This window comes from Pinus tabuliformis, chromosome 3_1 (assembly GCF_031772625.1).
Source record: "Pinus tabuliformis cultivar Carrire ecotype Pingquan chromosome 3_1, CPIR1, whole genome shotgun sequence".
NCBI classification, from domain to species: domain Eukaryota; kingdom Viridiplantae; phylum Streptophyta; class Pinopsida; order Pinales; family Pinaceae; genus Pinus; species Pinus tabuliformis.
In genome coordinates, this window is record NC_142301.1 from 901,765,861 (window position 1) to 901,785,806 (window position 19,946).

Genomic DNA, 19,946 nt, shown 5'->3' on the forward strand with positions numbered 1-19,946 from the left:
AGAAATCTGGTAAACAACAAAAGGGTTGGAAATTCCCCCCACTAGACCCTGAAGAGGAGGGAGATTATGAGGAGGAAGAGCCCGTCCCAAATGAGAACAGCCAAGCAGAAACTCAGAAGCAATCTGCACACGTGCCTATGGAACCACAATCGGAAAAGACTTCAGATACAATGGAAATCTGTGGAACCAAAAGGCAACATATATCAGACACCTTTGACTCTGACAAGGAAAACCCCTGACCCAACGATGAAAATCCACTTCAACTTGTTCCCACGATACCGTCCTAAGGAGAGTGGCGTAAGGTAGAGAAGAAAAAGGGGAGGAAAATCTGATTCCCTCCCATATTGTCATCTCAGTGCTCCTGGTGGAACACATTTTCTTGATCTTTTTTTTTTCTTGGGTTTTGTGCCTACCAACTTTTTATCAGGCTACATTGCCTCACATATGCATATGCTTCGGCATCTACAAAATGTAATTTTCAAAATTTAATGGAAATTACGACTTTTTTCTACGGGGAAAATATATTATCATAATAAGAATAATAAAGACCAATTATTTATTATTTATGATAATTAATAACTGTACAAATAATAGCAACTATATTCTTATATAATTATATATTTATGATTATTATATTAATATTATTATAATAATACAAACTCATATTATTATTATTATTATTATTCTTAAGCTTTAGTATTTTTAATATTTAACTTAGGGTTTGTATACATGGCGTTAATTATTATTATATTAATATTATAATAATTATATAAACTCCTAATATATATTAATTAATAATAAGAATAGCTCATAATAATATTAGATTATCATTATATTATTTAAAAAATCCAATAATATAAAATTATAAAAAAAAAATAATAACAATTATATTGTAATATTATCATAATAAAATAAATATAATTATAATAATAATAATTGATTATTATATTATAATAATATTATATTATTATATTACTATTATAATAATATACAAATATAATTATTATTATAATAATAATATATTCATTCTTTCATTCAAAATCATTCGAAAAATATTTTGAAAAAAAGATAAGGCAAGTATATCGGAAATGAAAATATAAAAGAAATGGAGAAATATATCGAATTTTACAAAGGAAAAGAAAGGAACAAGTCTTAAAACGTTAACACCAGACCCAATAATATATATGCCATATTTTATAATGACGACATTTCCGAAACAATGTAAACCACTTATATTACATGTATACGACTCCGCCGATTGTGATATGGGTGGGCGAGACCCAAAATAATATATACAACATGTTTAAATGTTCCACGGGTCTACTGTATTGAAAGCCTTTTATATGCATGCATATGGGTTCCGTCGATCGTGATTTGCGATGACGGACCCGAAACGATATGTATTATTGTTTTATAATTGTGGCGAGTCCGTAAGACAACATATTTTATATATATATGAAAGCCTGATTGCGATGAGCGATTGGGTTCCGGACCTGATAGTTCATACGCTATATTTTATATGACTCGGTGCATCCGTCTTATCGCGGGTTCCAAAGACTTTTATTGATATTCATATATATTTTGGTTTATGCTCTTTTATATGAATTTATGTTATAAAAGATTATAATAAAAAGGCTAGACTTAAAGCATATATGTATTATATTTTAAAGCCCCGGTGGGTCCGCAATCATCGTATAATACTTTATATATATGACATGCCAATTGCGGGCCGGATCCGATAGAGATATATATTATGTTATATAAGTCTGGCGGGTCCGTAAGGCGTGCAAAAAGGCAGTTTTTAAGTTATAAGGTATTTTTTGGGCGAAGAAAAAGTGATGGATGGTTTTTAATGGAATCAACCCGTTTCCACTCAGCATTTAACATGTAGCAGTCAGCTGGAGAGAGGAAACCACCCATTTTGGGTAGGTATTCTTTGGGCTTATGTCCCACCTGAAAACCTTTGTAGATCGTCCGATCTAAAAGGTGTAGATCAACGGCAGGGATGAATCGGCGGGAAGTATACCTTGGGAATTGTGCTGAGCCTGTATTGGAAGTGGAAAAGCATGTTTTATTATATATTTTCTTTATAAAAGATATATGCATAATTCCAAATATTTTCATAGTTATTGTGGCCGCATGCATAAGTTAAGCTTTACAGGGGTTTTAAGGCTTAAAGGCCTATATGTAATGCTTCTGATAGTATAAAAGCCCCGATAAAGTTATATGGCTCTGATTTAATGTAAGTCCATGGTTGAAAGGCTCAAGGCCTAAAGAAATGCTTCCGATAGGCTTAGTGGGCCATAACCCACAAGCCTCAAGATCAATATTTTTTTAAGGAAAGGGATTTTGGTTAACCCCCAAGATCTCTTTTCATAAAAAACCTAAGATAAACAAAAGGGACTAATATTATAAACCCAAGGAACTAATAAACCCAATGCTTTAATATTATAAACCCAAGGAATTATTGAACCCAACAGATAAATATTAAAAACCTAAGGGATCAAGAAGTGCAAGGGATTGATATTACAAATACAAGAGATTAATAAAGATGACCATGATTGATATTATAAAACCCAAGTTAATAATAAACCCAAAGGATTAATACTAAAACCCCAAGGGATTATGAACCTAAGGAAATAATATTAAACCCAAGGGACTAATATTATAAACCCAACATTGGTAAACCCTAATATAAATATTAGATAGACTAAAATAAACATGGTTTATTTTCATGGTGAGAGAATCATTCTCACCACATGACATTCAACCATGGTTGACCATGGTTGTCTATGATTGACAATGGTTGACCATGATCGATATTATAAACCTAAGGGAATAATAAACCCAAGGGATTGATATTATAAACCTAAAGGAATAATAAACAAAGGGAAAATACTAAAACCCCAAGGGTTTATGAACCCAAGGAAATAATATTAAACCCATGGGACTAATATTATAAACCAAAATATAAACACTACAAACACTAAAATAAACGTGGTTTATTTTCATGCTGAGTCAATCTTTGTCAAAATGCGACATTCAACCAAGGGACTAATATTATGTTGATAAACCCAAATTTAAATACTACAAACACTAAAAGAAACATGGTTTGTTTTGATTGTGAGACAATTCTTGTTACAATGCGACATTCAACCATGATTGACCATGTTTGGCTATCATTGACAATGGTTTACAATGATTGATATTATAAACCAAACAAAATAATGAACTCAAGGGATTGATATTACAAACCCAAATGAACAATAAACCAAAGGGATTAATACTTAAACCCCAATGAACAATAAACCCAAGGGATTAATACTAAAAGCCCAAGGGATTATGAACCCAATGGAATAATATTGAATGGAAGGGCCTAATAGTATAGACCCAACAACATTGAAGCATGAGATTAATATTATAAACCCAACATTGGTAAACCCAAATATAAATACTATAAACACTAAAATAAACATCGTTTATTTTGATAGTGAGACAATTCTTGTCACAATGCGACATTCAACCATGATTGACCATGTTTGGCTATGATTGCCAATGGCTTACAATGATTGATATTATAAACCAAATGGAATAATGAACCCAAGGGATTGATATTATAAACCCAAATGAACAATAAACCTAAGGGATTAATACTGAAACCCCAATGAACAATAAACCCAACGGATTAATACTAAAAGCCCAAGGGATTATAAACCCAAGGGAATAATAAATCTAAGGTATTGATATAATAAACCCAAAGGAATAATAAACCCTAGGGATTATTATTTATTTTCATGGTGAGACAATTGTTGTCACAATGTGGCATTGGACCATGGTTGGCTATGATTGACAATGGTATACCATGATCGATATTATAAACCGAAGGGAATAATAAACCCAAGGGATTGATATTATAAACCTAAAGGAATAATAATCAAAGGGATCAATACTAAAACCCCAAGGGTTTATGAACCCAAGGAAATAATATTAAACCCATGGGACTAATATTATAAACCCAACATTGTTAAACACAAATATAAACACTACAAACACTAAAATAAACATGGTTTATTTTCATCATGATTCAATCATTGTCAAAATGCGACATTCAACCAAGGGACTAATATTATAAAACCAACATTGGTAAACCCAAATATAAATACTATAAACATTGAAATAAACATGGTTTATTTTGATGGTGAGAAAATTCTTGTCACAATGCGACATTCAACCATGAATGACCATGTTTGGCTATCATTGACAATGGTTTACAATGATTGATATTATAAACCAAACGCAATAATGAACCCAAGGGATTGATATTATAAACCCAAATGAACAATAAACCCAAGGGATTAATACTAAAACCCCAATGAACAATAAACCCAAGGGATTAATACTAAAATCCCAAGGGATTATGAACCCAATGGAATAATATTAAATCGAAGGGACTAATAGTATAGACCCAACAACATTGAAGCATGGGACTAATATTATAAACCCAACATTGCTAAACCCAAATATAAATACTACAAACACTAAAATAAACATGGTTTATTTTGATGGTGAGACAATTCTTGTCACAATGCGACATTCAACCATGATTGACCATGTTTGGCTATGATTGGCAATGGTTTACAATGATTGATATTATAAACCAAACAGAATAACGAACCCAAGGGATTGATATTATAAACCCAAATTAAAAATAAACCGAAGGGATTAATACTAAAACCCCAATGAACAATAAACCCAAGGGATTAATACTAAAAGCCCAAGGGATTATAAACCCAAGAGAATAATAAACCCAAGGTATTGATATAATAAACCCAAATGAATAATAAACCTAAAGGAATATTATTTATTTTCATGGTCAGACAATTATTGTCACAATGTGACATTGAACCATGGTTGGCTATGATTGAAAATGGTTTACCATGATCGATATTATAAACCGAAGGGAATAATAAACCCAAGGGATTGATATTATAAACCTAAAGGAATAATAAACAAAGGGATCTATACTAAACCCAAAGGGTTTATGAACCCAAGGAAATAATATTAAACCCATGGGACTAATATTATAAACCCAAGATTGTTAAACCCAAATATAAACACTACAAACACTAAAATAAACATGGTTTATTTTCATGGTGAGTCAATATTTGTCAAAATGTGACATTCAACCAAGGGATTAATATTATAAAACCAACATTGGTAAACCCAAATATAAATACTACAAACACTAAAATAAACATGGTTTATTTTGATGGTGAGACAATTCTTGTCATAATGCGACATTCAACCATGATTAACCATGTTTGGCTATGATTGACAATGGTTCACAATGATTGATATTATAAACCAAACACAATAATGAACTCAAGGGATGGATATTGTAAACCAAAATGAACAATAAACCCAAGGGATTAATACTAAAACCCCAATGAATAATAAACCCAAGGGATTAATACTAAAAGCCCAAGGGATTATCAAGCCAATGGAATAATATTAAACCGAAGGGCCTAATACTATAGACCCAACAACATTGAAGCATGGGACTAATATTATAAACCCAACATTGGTAAACCCAAATATAAATACTACAAACACTAAAACAAACATGGTTTATTTTGATGGTGAGACAATTCTTGTCACAATGCGACATTCAACCATGATTGACCACGTTTGGCTATGATTGGCAATGGTTTTCAATGATTGATATTATAAACCAAATGGAATAATGAACCCAAGGGATTGATATTATAAACCCAAATGAACAACAAAACCCAAGGGATTAATACTAAAACCCCAATGAACAATAAACCCAAGCGATTAATACTAAAAGCCCAAGGGATTATGAACCCAATGGAATAATATTAAACTGAAGGGCCTAACTATAAACCCAACAATGGTAAACCCAAATGTAAATACTACAAACATCAAAATAAACATGATCTAATTTGATGGTGAGACAATCATTGTCAGAATGCGAGAATCAACCATGGTTTACCATGATCGATATTATAAACCTAAGGGAATAATAAACCCTTGGGATTAATATGAGAAACCAAAAGGAATAATAAAACGAAGCGATTAATACTAAGACCCCAAGGGATTATGAACCCAAGGGAATAATATTAAATCCAAGGGACTAATATTATAAACATTAAAATAAACATGATCGACCAATCATTGATTTAATATTGAGACAATTCCTATCACAATTCCATGTTGGGCCATGGTCAACATTAGAATAAACCATGTCTGACTCGCGAATAATAAACCCAAGCGATTGATATTATAAACCCAAGGGATTAATACTAAAACCCCAAGCGATTATGAACATAAGGCAATATTATTAAACAAAAGGGACTAATAATATAAAACCAAGGGAATAATGAACCCAAGGGATTGATATAATAAACCCAAACGAATAATAAACCCAAGGTATTAACAGTAAAACCTCAAGGGATTATAAACCCAAGGAATTATTAATATTAAAAAGTTGAAGAATGAAGAAAACCAATAATTTGATATTATAAACCATTGGGGATTAATTAGAAACCTGTTGTGCTATACAACAACCCTCCCCATTTCAAAATTTTTATATAAAATTTTTAACAAGAAATGGGTCCCTTTTTTAATAAACTTAGCTAAAATCAATAGTTCTAAATAATAAGTCTTTTTGATTTTAGGATAACTTCAATAACAATCGCATTTTGCAAAAAGTCCATATGATACATGAAAATCCTTATGATGAGGTCCGATCCAATGTAAATGGGAAACAAGACCTTGTCATAAGATAAACTATAAATGAAACATATCACATCGCGCACATCCTTTAGTTAAAAGATGGACTTAACATTTCCTTTGGCATTCCCTGATGCGATAACACAATCAGAAAGTGCATATCACAAATTTCTTAAGGAAATATTCCATGGGGTCATACAACTCCGCCGATGCGGCAAGCCGATCATAATCACACATCTGGAAGGTCCTGAAACACATAACAAATGCCCATTTGAGATCCACTGATGTGATTTCATCATCATAAATAAAGGTGCACTTTTCAATAAAGTGGAAATAGTACAGTTAAACAAATGCTTGCGGGTTTTAAGAGCATAAATCATTAGTAAATGAGAAATAAACGATTTATTGATTTCTTAAACATTTTCCTGCCTCCCTATGACAACTCACTCTTTATCGCAATCAGAGCTATATGAAGGAAACGACTAAAGCATAAAGTTGGGCCTATCGATCTGCGATATGCGATTATTGCTAATCACTCATCGGGAAAGTCACAATATTTACTTTAAAGAACCGTTATTAATATGTGCAATGCGACATATCATTATGGAATTTAATGATCACGATTGGTAGTTGCTGAAATCATTAATAAATCAGCTATGGCTGAATCCTTTGAGGATTTTATCCGTGCTAACATAATATATCAAATTCATATCACTTATTTGCGCTTAATTGTTGTTAATTTTGTGTATTGTGCATTATCTTGGAATGGATTTTCACCTTTGTTTCGGTCATCTATTTCTTTTGCAGAGTAAGTTTGAATTCATAAATTCAGCAGAAATGTTGAAGAAATCAAAGAAAGTAAAGATTCCAGTCTTAACCAAAGAGGAACTAGTAAAGAAGGTCTTGATAGGTGATACTAGCTACGTCGGCCTGGGCAAAGCTTCATGGGAAAGCATATACAATTTATTGGAAGCTAAAGATCCAGAAGAAATTCAAGAAGAAAAGGGAACAACCGACTCCACTGAGAAATCAAAGAATACTCTCAAGGAGTTGGCCAGCTCTTTTCTCCACAGAATAGCTGCCCGCGCCAGAACATTACCCTACAATGACTTAGTTAGATGGGTAATCGAGAGTATCAACATAACAGACAAAGAATTTTTTATGGCTGATGGAAGGATGTTTGGGTCGTTCAGAGTAGAAGATATCAAAAAGATGTACCATTTGGTGGAACCATAGAAGCATTACAACAAGGCATTTGTTGAAGCCTTTGCCAAAGAAAATGACATGGAATTAGATCCTATCAGGCAGTGGAGGCATTACCCAAACAAACACAAGCATGAATCATCAGGTATGTATTCCATTGACTCCTTAGCATCTCCTTACTGCTATGCTGGTGCTATGATATGTAGACTCTTTGGAGTCTCCGATTCCGCTAGGTTTTCAATTGAAATGGTTCCTTTAATGGAGGCAACGGTTAACTCGTATATCATGGATTGGGAAACCATTTTGTCTGATAAAATGGCCAACCATATCCTCGATTATAGAAGAAACAGGTTCGTGACTACCCGGGTAATACCCCCGTTTTATATGAGTGCCTACATTATGGACACTATCTGTTTCAATTCTGATTACCCCATTCTAGGTTGGAAATGGACTCCACAAGACCCAAACCCCATTCACATCTATCATAAGGAATTGTGGAAAACCCATTATAAAAACCATCTTTATAGAATCTGTCATGGTTTTGTTTTGCCTATTCATTATGCTATATCGAATAAACCCGCTCCTTGGTTATCCGATGAAGCCAGTGTCGACTTAACATTAATTGGTAATTGGTTTGGTGAAGAAAATTTCACCTACATTAGACTTTTTGGAAGCACTGCTGCTCCACATGTTCTCCCCTTATACATTCCCGATAAACTATTTGCTAGGGAAATAGCTTATCAAATCACAGAAGCAGGGATGTCCAGAAACCTAAAGGAGTCCAAAAAGAAAATGTGACCTTCATTCCCCCTCCCATGTGGTATTTTGACACTACATGACTTCAAACATGCAGAGAAAGAAGTAGAGAAAATAAAAGCGCTAAAGTTAGCAACCATTCCAAAGAGGCAATATGATCTAAAAGCAGTAGCCTATAACTTCACCTCTCATGTCAAAATTGCCAAGTTTGAACATGAGAAAGATGATTATGATGATTTGTTCACCTCAGCTAACTTATTTTCTCAAGTAAAACAACTTGCAAAAATCAAATTGGCAGCAGAGGGAGTAGAAGCATTTCTACAGTTCAGAATAAGGAGGTTGGAAACTCTACCGATGGACTTATTAAATACCACCCCTATGCTACAACATGAAGGCCAAAGTGAAGGAAAAACTACCCAGAAGAATCTTGAAAAGCAGAAGAGCCCTGAAAGGCAGAGGACAAAGCAAGGAACTAGTGAGCTCCTTCATAATGATATAAATATTGATCCAACTTTAATCAAGGAATGGGAGCAATTCGATCTAATCATAAAAAACCCAAAGGACTCCCAAAACCTCACTACACCAAAACTGCCAACAACACAACAGTCTGAGGTTATTAGTTTTCCGATTGAAGGGACAAGTGGCCCACCCAAAATGCAGTAGGATATAGAAATCATTCCCGAAAATCCCACATAAGGGATTGTACTAGAAATAGAGGAAATACCACCCGTTGATGTATTCTACAATCCAAAGCATAGGGCTATAGTTAAAAGGAAGAGGAAAAAGAGGAAAAGTGATCAAGGACCTCTTTTAATGCATCAAGATGAAATCACGAATGTGGTATGGAAGTCAGAAGTCAATCCTTCTGAGGATTTAACAAAATTATCTCAGTATGCAAGGGCTTACACAGCATCAACAATGGATAAAGCCTTAGAGGTTGGCCAACTAATCAGGGATAAAGATCAAAGGATCACTCAACTTGAGATGCAATCGACAGAAGAACAACAAAAGATTAATCAACTAGAATAGCAGCTAGCAGAACAAAGGCAACAAAATGAGCAACTTAAAGAAAAGTTGAATCTGGAGAAACACAAAATTGATAAGTAGGCTCTCCAGAAACAACAGAAGTTGTGTCAAGAACTAAGCAACCTTCAGATAGCAATTGAGCAAGAAAAGAAGGCCAAGGATGATCAAATTGCACAACTACAATTATAGATCAAAAAGTACAAGGGTTATCCACAGGTTACTAAATTCAAAAAAGAAGCCTTGGAGATAACCAAAGCCTTGTCCCGCCAATTGAACATCCTTTCCCATAATATATCATTGGCTGACCCATTGTGCGACATCTCTGCATCATTGATTAACAAGGCAGTTGATAGGAGATTGGAATTGGAGAAAGTAGATGAAAAAATAACAAACTTTCTCTCTTGGCAAAATTCAGAGGAAGGAATGGCTACAAATCTGCCAAAAATACAAGAATCGCACAAGGAAATCCTATTTTCGGAATGGGAATCTCAGCTAATGAAAGCTGAAAGGGAAACTTCTAGAGCCAAAGCTACAATGAATGGTGTAATCGAATTAGTAAATAACCATTTATATATGTCTAATTTGATTTCCGATTGCTCTCCAGGAAAACTCCTGAAAGCAAAGGAACTGGAACATCATTGGAGACAGGAGTTGGCAAGTAGAGAAAAAGAGATTGGAGAAGTTCAAAACTTGACATGGGATGCATTTTGGTTTCTTCTAGTCAATCCTCATAGCCAACAAATGGCCATGAAATGCCTGTCTGACGCGGTCAACTGCATGGTTCTCGAACTCTTTGATGCCACCTACACAGCGTAACTACATTCTAGGATGAGCCAGCCTCCGGAAATCCAGCTAATGCTAGCAATTTGTGAGCTGTAAGCACAAGAGAAGAAGTCGATTCAATGAATTAGTTCAACCGCCATCGCACTACTAATTTTATACCAAATCCTACATTTTCATGTCACAGTTTGAACACCTTATAGCAATTTTTGTTGATAGTAGTTTTTATTTTTATTATTTAAGTCCCTTTCATGTATTTAGGAAGGGTCCTCAATTTGTATAAAATTTTGACTTGGGAAGTTGCACTACTATACTTCTAAATATTTTTTTATCAAAAACTGCATCAAGGTTTCACATTTTTATCAAGAAGCTTTTTCAAGACTTGCACTTTTGCATCTTCTGGAGGTTTTTCTCAAATAGCAAAGTGGAATCGAAGTGTTGTTCACATCAGAAGGATTCAAATGCATGCGGTACTTCTATCACTGTTTTTGTCTTATTTCCTTATGTGAATGAACACTTGTTTAAAAATTGCTATTATTGATATACGTATTTTTTCTCAAATAATTCTTTATCATATCATTTCTGAACATTCAGAATTGTTATATTTCAAAGGATATATGTCAGTGATATATATATATTTTGATGAATGCAATAATGTTTTTATAACTACTTTGTTTAATTTCTTAAACAAAGTAAGCATTATATGAATGCATCTTTCTATTTGATAAGTAAGCCATCTATATGCTTATTTCTCTTTTAGGAAAATCAAGGATCACATTGTTTATAAATCACCCGGCTTAAATAAGAATATTTATATATTTTTTAGTTGTAGGATAAAGACATTGTCATAGATCCATTCCACATGTTTGAAATTTGCAAAGCGAATCTCATGTTCTTGGAAATGAAGTAAATGCTACTTTTCTATTTAAGATGCTTATGGCAATATTAATATTTCCTACAGAAGAGTCAGAATAGATTAGTTCGATTGTGATCTAAACCAAAACCAATATAAGAAGCACATTGCAAACCAAGAAGCTTTTTCAAGACTTGCACTTTTGCATCTTTTGGAGGTTTTCTGAAATAAGAAAGTGGAATCGAAGTGTTGTTCACATCGGAAGGATTCAAATGCATGCAATACTTCTATCATTGTTTTTGTCTTATTTCCTTATGTGAATGAACACTTCTTTAAAAATTGCTATTGTTGATATATGTATTTTTTCTCAAATAATTCTTTATCATATCATTTCTGAACATTCAGAGTTGTTATATTTCAAAGGATATATGTCAATGATATATATATTTTGATGAAAGTGATAATGATAAACCATGACTACATTAATAATAACACATTTATATCACTACATTGTAAATAGTAAATAGAATTCAGGCCATAAATACATTGATATCAATACATGAATGTATTAATAGTATAAATCTCAAGAATATTGATATAAACACCTAGAACATGAAATCGCAACAATAATATTATAAATTTAAGAAATATTTTCATTTATGGATCTGGGTGAACAAAGCGAATGTTGGGTCCCTATAATACTAGTGATTACCCCATTACTATTGTAGTTATACCCCTTATTAATATTGTTGTGCCCCTATTTCCCCCATATTGTTATTACTGTGTCCCATAGAATCCCTCTATTGTTATTTTTGTGGCTTTATATTATTATTGTTAGGTCGGCTGGGTTATATTGTGACTCCTTAGACTCCTATATATAGAAATAAGGTTTTGTCATTTGAATCATCCAAGAATTGTTCATTTATGTAATGTAAACGAGGTTGCCCCCTCGAAGAGGCTAAATTCTAAGGCGTTGATCTATATTTTCTATCTTTTCTTGAGCTGGTTTCATAACATTTGGTATTAGAGCTTTGGATTCTAGGGTTTTGCTGCTCCAAATAGGTCATCGTGGAATTTTTGCTATAACTTTGTTTCTACGATGTTTCAGAAGCTAAAAAAAGAACCCATTTGAGAAGACATCGCGCTGAATCTCGGGTCCAAATTTTAGAGCTTTGTGCGCTATATTTGCGGAGATATGATCTGAGAAAGTTAGTCTTTTTGCAAACTCCTGAATTACATTCCAAACAGGTGACCTGGGGAAAACCATCATAACTTTTTCCCTGAGCATTGGATTGAAATTTCATAAGAAGGTGCAGAACGAGGATGGACTGTAGTTTCTTGTATATATTTTTCAGAGCCAAAGGACAAACAGTGACTCGTGGCACGTTGTACAAGTTCACTCTACTGAACTAGTCTATAATCAGGTCACTGTGGGAGATTTCACATAACTCTTCCTTGGAGAATCCAAATTGGATCAGACTGGTGGCATTGGAAAGAGGACACAGAGGGCTACCACATGTTGCAATTTCAGAACTGGATGATCTGAAAATACAGAGATACATCAGAGGCAATATCGAGCTCCTACAAAGTGAAAAAAGGTGTGTAGATTCTTTTAATTTTTTTGCTTAAGAGTGGTTTGAAAATTTATTTTGAAGGAATTCAAAGGGCATAGTAGAGCATTATTATTGGTAACTGATGCCCCGAGGAAAGAAAATGCAAACACCTAGTAAGGAACCTGAAAGCTCTAGCATGACTCATGAAGAAGAAGAAGAAATGCTATATGATATATCAAAATTACAAGAACAAGTGCAACAAGTGTCACTTGCACAAAAAGCAACAGAATCTAAGATGGATGGTTTAAAGAAAGATGTAGAAGCTAAGATGGATGGTTTAAAGAAAGGTGTAGAATCTAAGATGGATTGTTTAAAGAAAGGCGTAGAAGCTAAGATGGATGGCATGGAAGCTAAGGTGAATGGCATGGACGCTAAAATTGATGGCACGGGTGATAAGATGGAAGAATTGAAGATAAATATGAATAAGTTGCTACAAGAAATGGTCACTAATGGTGAAAGGGTAGTAAAGGAAACTCATGATGAGAAAAAAAGAAATGTTAATCATGATTCCATAGACTCTAATGTTGGATCGAAGACTCACCATATTCCAAAAATCGATATGAGGAAGTTTGATGGCAAGGATCCCGCCACATGGATATTACAGATGGAGCAATTCTTCGATCTCAATAATGTGAAAAACACACAAAAGGTACGTATGGCAACTTTATATTTGGAACCAAATCAGTTTGTATGGTATCAATGGCTTTGCTCTCGTAAACAATTTATCACTTGGGCAATTTTTACGGAAGAATTGATAGCACATTATGAGGATACAAAAAGCAACACTTTTTTTAGCCAATTGATAAGTCTCAAACAAAAGGGTTCAATAATGGAGCACATTGAGGAGTTCCAAAAATTGAACATAAGGGTAAAAGATATTCCAGAGGAGCATAGGATTGATGTGTTCATAGGGTCTTTAAAGGATAATATCCAACATGATGTTCGCCTTTGGGAACCTGATTCATTAGAGAAGGCATTCAGGTTAGCAAGAAAAATGGAAAGCAAAATTATGGCAACCAGGAAGCATACCACTCACAACTATAAAGACGGAAGTGTTGTTGCCCCTAGTCTTCCACAACCTATAAGGTTGACACCACAACAATTGGAAGAAAAAAGAGCAAAAGGGCTTTGTTACAGTTGTGATAGCAAATACACTAAAGGTCATAAGTGTGCTGAGAAGAAATTATTCTACATAGATTGTGAAGAGGAAGAAGAAAAGGAGCAAGAAAGGTCAAAAGAAGAGGATATACTCCAGGAACAAAGCCTAGATGAAGAACAAATAAATCCGACCATATCTTGTAATGCATTGGCGGGAATTACCACTCCTCAAACCATCAAGATAGAAGGACAAATCAAGAAGAAAAAGGTAATAGTGTTGATTGATTCAGGAAGCACCCACAATTTTATTCATTGTAAGGTAGCAAAAGAATTGAATTGCTTCCTATATCCAGCACCAGAGTGTCAAGTGATGATTGCAAATGGAGGAACAATAAATTGCTCTGGAAAGTGCCATAATATCAAGCTATCCATGGGAGAATATGTATTGACTAGCCCAATGCTTTCCATTCCAATGGGAGGTGCTGATGTTGTACTAGGAGTCCAATGGCTACAATCCTTGGGTACAATAGCTTTTAATTTTCAAGAACTTTTCATCAAATTTTCTACGGAAGGAAAGGAAGTTGAATTAAGGGGTATTGCAGGGAAACCAGGAAAGATAATCAGCTCTAATGGTATGACAAAGCTTCTAAAAAAGGAGCAAAGAGGTGTAATTGCACAATTATGTTCGCTAGATGTTTCCACATCGGAATCATCTATTTCTCCAGATCTCCAAAAAGTCCTGGACAATCATTCCAAGGTATTTGAGACTCCCAAAGGTCTCCCACCTATGCGTGATCATGATCATGCTATTCATCTGATTCCAGGAAGTGTTCTCCAAACATCAGGCCGTACAGATATCCCTATGTCCAAAAGAGTGAAATTGAACGTATGGTTGCAGAAATGCTAGAGGCTGGTATAATTCAACCAAGTCAAAGTTCTTTCTCTGCTCCAGTAGTATTGGTGCACAAGAAGGATGGATCATGGCGCATGTGTCCAGATTATAGGGAGCTCAACAAGCTCACTATTAAAGATAAGTTCCCCATTCCTGTCATTGATGAATTACTGGATGAATTGCATGGATCAATTTACTTCACCAAGTTGGATCTTCGTTCAGGATATCATCAAATCAGAATGAAGATTGAAGACATTCCAAAAACAGCATTTAGAACTCATGAGGGTCATTATGAATTTTTGGTCATGCCTTTTGGCCTTACCAATGCACCTTCAACATTTCAAGGTTTGATGAATTCAATTTTCAAACCATTCCTTAGAAAATTTGTGTTAGTATTTTTTGATGATATACTAATCTACAGCAAGTCTTGGAAGGATCATGTTGAACATGTTGACAGGGTGCTACAACTATTGGAGGAGAAACAATTATATGCAAAAAGATCCAAATGTTTCTTTGGAGTCCAGGAGGTGGAATATTTGGGTCATATTGTATCTCATGAAGGAGTTAAGGTAGACCCTAGCAAAATTAAAGCCATTAAGGAATGGAAAATCCCCACATCCATAAAGCATCTGCGAGGATTTCTCGGGTTGACAGGGTATTATCGCAAGTTTGTTAAGAATTATGGGAGAATAGCAGCACCTCTAACAACATTATTGAAGAAAGATGCATTTTCATGGACTCCGGAAGCAACAAAGGCCTTTGAACATCTTAAAGAGGCAATGTGCCAAGCACCGGTCTTAGCTACACCGGACTTCACAAAAACCTTTATTGTGGAATGTGATGCTTCAGGAAATGGAATTGGTGCTGTTCTAATGCAAGATGAAAGACCCATTGCTTTTGAAAGTCGTCCAATCAAGGGAAAGTTTTTAAGAAAAGCTATTTATGAGAAGGAAATGTTGGCAATACTCCATGCACTTAAGAAATGGCGACCCTACCTAATGGGAAGACACTTCAAGGTAAAAACGGATCATGATAGCCTTAAATACTTTTTAGAACAAAGATTATCCTCTGAAGAGCAACAAAAGTGGGTCACAAAGATGTTGGGTTATGACTTTGAAATCATCTACAAAAAAGGGAAGCAAAATGTGGTGGCAGATGCACTCTCAAGAAAGGATGAGGATGTGGAAGCATTGTTGTGCGCCATTTCTATTATCCAACCAGATTGGATAAACGAAGCAAGGGAGGAATGGAAGAATGACGAAGAAGTGTGGGCACTTATTCGAAAGTTACAACAAGATTCCAGTACGTCTGATACATTTAGCTGGCAAAATGATTCGTTATGGTACAAAGATCGCTTATACCTCTGTAAGAATTCCCAGCTAAAACAAAAGATTCTTATGGAATTGCACACTTCTCCCTTAGGAGGGCACTCAGGATTTTTAAAAACTTACCACAGGGTTAAGAAGGAATTTTTTTGGGATGGCCTAAATCAGATATTCAAAAGTTTGTGGGGAATGTTTGGTTTGCCAACAAAATAAAGTTGAAACAATTAAGACACCGGGTCTATTACAACCTTTATCCATTCCAAGCCAACGTTGGGAGGAGGTTTCAATGGATTTTATCACAGGTTTACCCAAGTCTGAGGGAAAGAGTGTCATCATGGTGGTAGTTGACAGACTTACCAAGTATGCACACTTTTGTGCATTATCACATCCATTTAAAGCCAGTACAGTTTCTACTGCATTTATGGAAACAATTCAAAAGCTACATGGAAACCCAAAGATTATTGTAAGTGACAGAGATCCCATTTTCACTGGAAATTTTTGGACAGAATTATTTTCTTGTCTTGGTACTCAGTTAGCTCATAGCTCATCTTATCATCCTCAATCTGATGGGAAAACTGAGATAGTAAACAAATGTTTGGAAGGATATCTTCGTTGCTTTGTATCTGATAAACAGACACAATGGGTCAAATGGTTGCCTCTGGCTGAATGGTGGTATAACACTTCCTTCCATACAGCAACAAAAATGACCCCATTTATGGCACTTTATGGGTATCAACCACCATCCATCACATCATATTTAAGAGAAAATTCTAAGGTTCAGGCAGTGGAACATCACATCGAACATCAACAACAAGTCCTCCAACTCTTAAAGGATAACCTCGTGTTGGCACAAAATAGAATGAAACAACAGGCAGATCAACATCGCAGTGAAAGAAGTTTTGATGTAGGTGATTGGGTATTCCTACGGCTACAACCATATAAGCAAATGTCCCTCAAGCAAGCTAAGAAGGATAATAAATTATCACCAAAGTATTATGGTCCGTACAAGGTGTTGCAAAAGATTGGTACTATGGCATACAAATTGGAGCTTCCTGCAGCTTCTCGATTGCACCCAGTTTTCCATGTTTCATGTTTAAAGAAGGTTATAGGCGACAAGCTCCCAGTTCAAACAATATTGCCAGAACTTGAGAGGAAGGAAAAATTATATTGGAACCAGAAGCAGTCACAGAAACAAGAACTCGACAGCTACGAAATCGATCAATTTCGGAGTATCTTATCAAGTGGAAGAACTTATCCGCTGAAGATTCCACATGGGAGGATGAGAATTTTATGCAGAAGTATCCAGAACTACTCAAGCGTTGAGGACAACACTTTTTTGAAGGAGAGGGGCATGTTGGGTCCCTATAATACTAGTGATTACCCCATTACTATTGTAGTTATACCCCTTATTAATATTGTTGTGCCCCTATTCCCCCATATTGTTATTACTGTGCCCCATAGAATCCCTCTATTGTTATTTTTGTGGCTTTATATTATTATTGTTAGGTCGGCTGGGTTATATTGTGACTCCTTAGACTCCTATATATAGAAAGGAGGTTTTGTCATTTGAATCATCCAAGAATTGTTCATTTATGTAATGTAAAGGAGGTTGTCCCCTCGAAGAGGCTGAATTCTAAGGCGTTGATCTATCTTTTCTATCTTTTCTTGAGCTGGTTTCATAACAACGAAGGGATCCACATAGAAGACCACAACAATCAGAAATGCAAGAGAAAGATATAAAATAGTAACACTCCCATTGGAGCAAAGCAACATAAATGAAAAAAACACATCTAAATTGCACACATTGGATTTAAAGAAGAACAACATAATAGGACACTTTAAGACCAGAGATATACAATTTTGTACATAAAAACAACATTAGTGTTTAAAATAATCACAATTTAACCAACATTGCAACCACAGAAAGAACATTGAGTCTTAACATATATTTTTTGTTTTGTCTACATCAAATAATCCACTACAAAATTGAAGTTCAAAACTATAAAGAAGGCCACAATGTTATTAGTTGTATTTCATAGTGATATGGACTTCAATCACTCCTCTTCCTTCTTCCTAATTGTAACATATGCGGTATTTTCTATCTTGGCATAACATTGGAATGTAAAAGGCGGTGCAATACGTAAACCATCTATTGGTTTCAATCTTGATATGGCTGTGAAGGTAAGGCCTTGCTGCTCTTTATTCCTGATATCAACTAACGCTCATTCTAAAGTCAATCCCTGTGACTTGTGGATTGTAAGAGCCCATGCCATCTTCAAAGGAATTTGTTTTCAATTTCCTCTTATCACTGGGGTGATAGGGACAATGTTTGGATTGCTTGCATCAAATGGAACACCAACATACTTATCGAAAACAAGAGTTGTGAACATTGGAAGTGCAGGTGGCTTAGAGGTAGGCGCATAGAATATATCCTTAACAAAACCAAGTGCACCATTCACCAAGCCAGCTTCAACCCATAAATTACATGTCAACATAACACGCTGACCATGACACAACAAAACTTCACAGTCTAATTGATCATCATCAACACCACCGATTTCTGAACGCCTTGAATATCCAGCAACACATCATGTAATTGGAGAATTTAATGATTTTAGCATATGCCTATTATGCAAGGACACCAAATTATTTGTTGGAAACATGTGAACTACTGCATTAAATAAATATATTTCTATAGGATGCAATGTCATATCAGCCTGAGACATAAGAAAGTCCCAATCTTCAAGAACAGGTTCTACATTTCTTATGTTATTGAGGACTCTACGAAAACAAGATTGTTTCTGATTATTCCCTTGTTGGCGAAAGATTGTGTCAAGAGTGACAACAATGTTGAATTTTTTCCACAAGAATTTCCCTGTTGTATTACTTGCATATAAAGGCTTATCTCTAACAGGAGGTAGTTGACCAAGGTCACCCACAAGGATGATGGATCTCCCACCAAAAGGACAATTATTTTTCTCTAGAAATACTTCTCGTAACCGAGCATCTATTTGCATGAACAACCTTGATCATAGAAAGCTCATTTCATCAATCAATATATATCTAACATGTAGCGTTTCTTCTTGGAATACTGCAAGTGACTACCCCTATAGTGGCTACATATCTTTAATTGGGATTTTTAGAGCTGAGTGTATTGTTTTTGCATGTATATTAAAAGCAGCTATTCTTGTTGGCGCAAGAAGAAGCAAAGGGCTTCTTACATCACTTGACGAATTAGAAAGAGCTTAAAAAATACAATGGGTAAGGAAAGACTTCCTAGTGCCTGCAGTGCCTTGAATAATCATAAGAAGAGCTTCACGAATTTCATATTCAACAAAGTGCCTTAACACAATCTCAAAAGCAAGTCGTTGTTTTTCCGAAAAAGAACCTGGAGATGAAAATGTTTTGTTTGAAAGGTCAACAATATCACCCACTGATTTTGCAATCCTTATAAAATTAGTAGCTTCCTCTGCAACATCATCAGAATTAGTTATACTTTCCCAGTCAAAGGATATATCAAAGTCCCTTCAACCAAGGGTGTGAAGATCAGAAACATTCACATCGTTTGGTGGTGTAGGTTTTAACCCCGTACAGAAATTACCTGCGTACGAATTCTAAAACGCAGAAAATAAACAATGCGAGAGCAT